The following is a 2646-nucleotide window of genomic DNA, read 5'->3' as shown; positions in this document are numbered from 1 at the left end:
TTACAGCCCTTATTTTTTGTGGCTCTGTGTGTGAGTCAGGCACCCTGTGTGATTCTTCAGGCTGGGTTCTCACAGAGCGTATTTCCAGCGGAAATCTCGCAGTTTAGCCACAGCGATAAACACCGAGATTTCCGCCAGGAAAGCGCTGCCTCAAAACCCACGCCACTCAGCCGCTTGTTTTGAAGCGACCTGGCTGCACGCTTTTCCGTTTCTGTGGCCGGTGAATCCACACCACAACACCGGCTTCTCCCAGCTTTGCCATGACAGATTTGCTGTCCCATGTGGACGAGATTTCTGAGAAATTTCGTCCACAAAGCTGGCCAATTGAGGGATTAGCGGCCACAGACGGATTTGCCACGGCGAAATAAGACACCCCCTGAAAATAAGACGTAGCGCATATTTGGGTGCAAAAATTAATATAAGACGCGTCTTATTTTCGGGGAAACAGGGTAGATTATTACTCCGTAATAGAAGAGAAAAAAAATCCCCCCCAAAATCCAAAGCTGTGTACACTGAGGTTGTCCTGGCCTTCCACACCCCTGAAACCATCTAAAGAGCCGTCTTTACACCGACCCGTTCATCATTGGAGCTTCCCTAAAATAAAGTCACATGACAAGTTTTCCGTGGATGAGTTTGAGTGGGACTCCATATTTCATGGGAAAATCCAGCGATCTGAGTGACTTCCAACGAGGCCGGGTCATCGGTGCTAGACTAGCCGGGGCCGGGATGTCACTAATAACCGCGCGGGGGGGGGGGGGTTCTCGTGTAACGGTGTAGAGAGTATACAGAGAAGGGTGCGATCAAGAAAAACATCCAGCGAAAGGGGATCCTGTGCATAGAAACAACCCATCACTGAAAGGGGTCGGAGGAGGATGTCAGGAATCGTTCTGACCAACAGCTGCTGAATACAACGCTGGAGCTCCAACTAACGTGTCCGAACGCACAACTCGCCGTTCCTCCGCACAGATGGGATATAACAGCAGACATGAATCAATGACCCCTTCCTGTCAGCTGGTCAGAACATGTCAGCACCATCTAATCTGCAGTAACTACAAGAAGCTTCCTGTCCGCGGGGGCCGATATTCCTGCAGAATGATTTCATCTATAGTATGACGAATTGCTGCGGTTCTGAAGGTCAAAAGTGCCACTAGATGGGGGGGGGGGGGGGGTCCAATATAGGGGCTGTTCAGTGTATTTTTCCACCTTGCACCATAAAAAAAAAGGAATTAGACATCAGCAGCAGCAGGAATAAGCAACAACTGGTTATAGAACATATAATAGTCTGTGGAATGTGATGCTGGTCCCATAAATACAACCGCTGCCGGTTCCTGGACTTCCCTTTACATACATGAGATTTCTAGACATTTCCTGGCGGTTCTGATATTTTGTCTCAAATTCACCGCTTTGTATTTAACTGAAAGTCTTACACCAAAAAGGAATTAGTGGAGATCTGTACATTCACCCGGAAGAGCACCGCGGAATGAAGCAAGGTTCATTACTGCTGGGTCCAGGTGTCAGTAACAAGTGTGCCCACCACGAGCCCCGGTAGAGAGGTGAGTAACAAGTGTGCCCACCATGAGACCGGGTAGAGAGGTGAGTAACAAGTGTGCCCACCATGAGCCCCGGTAGAGAGGTCAGTAACAAGTGTGCCCACCATGAGCCCCGGTAGAGAGGTCAGTAACAAGTGTGCCCACCATGAGCCCCGGTAGAGAGGTCAGTAACAAGTGTGCCCACCATGAGCCCCGGTAGAGAGGTCAGTAACAAGTGTGCCCACCATGAGCCCCGGTAGAGAGGTCAGTAACAAGTGTGCCCACCATGAGCCCCGGTAGAGATGTCAGTACCAAGTGTGCCCACCATGAGCACTGGTCCAGGTGTCAGTAACAAGTGTGCCCACCATGAGCCCTGGTTGAGATGTCAGTAACAAGTGTGCCCACCATGAGCCCTGGTAGAGATGTCAGTAACAAGTGTGCCCACCATGAGCGCCAGTCCAGGTGTCAGTAACAAGTGTGCCCACCACGAGAACTGGTCCAGATGTTAGTAACAAGTGTGCCCACCATAAAACCTGGTAGAGATGTCAGTAACAAGTGTGCCCACCATGAGCCTGGTAGAGATCTCAGTAACAAGTGTGCCCACCATGAGCCCTGGTAGAGATGACAGTAACAAGTGTGCCCACCACGAGCCCTGGTAGAGATGTCAGTAACAAGTGTGCCCACCATGAGCCCTGGTAGAGATGTCAGTAACAAGTGTGCCCACCACGAGCGCCAGTCCAGGTGTCAGTAACAAGTGTCCCTACCACGAGCACTGGTAGAGATGTCAGTAAGAAGTGTGCCCACCATGAGACCTGATCCAGATGTCAGTAACAAGTGTGCCCACCATGAGCGCCAGTAGAGAGGTCAGTAATAAGTGTGCCCACCATGAGCCACGGTAGAGAGGTCAGTAACAAGAGTGCCCACCATGAGCACCGGTAGAGAGGTCAGTAACAAGAGTGCCCACCATGAGCACCGGTAGAGAGGTCAGTAACAAGAGTGCCCACCACGAGCACTGGTAGAGATGTCAGTAATAAGTGTGCCCACCACGAGCCACGGTAGAGATGTCAGTAACAAGTGTGCCCACCATGAGCCTCGGTCTAGGTGTCAGTAAGAAGTG

General features: G+C 51.0%; 1 protein-coding gene across 1 annotated transcript in view; it reads right to left on the bottom strand.

Moving 5' to 3' along the window:
* LOC136633421 (death-associated protein kinase 2-like) overlaps positions 1–2646 on the bottom strand; it is a 704757-nt gene that overhangs the window by 148898 nt on the left and 553213 nt on the right. The gene's annotated exons all lie outside the window — the stretch shown is intronic.

This window comes from Eleutherodactylus coqui, chromosome 6, assembly GCF_035609145.1.
Source record: "Eleutherodactylus coqui strain aEleCoq1 chromosome 6, aEleCoq1.hap1, whole genome shotgun sequence".
Taxonomy (NCBI): domain Eukaryota; kingdom Metazoa; phylum Chordata; class Amphibia; order Anura; family Eleutherodactylidae; genus Eleutherodactylus; species Eleutherodactylus coqui.
Note: the sequence above shows the minus strand (reverse complement) of the source record. Positions and strands in the feature narration are given on the sequence as shown.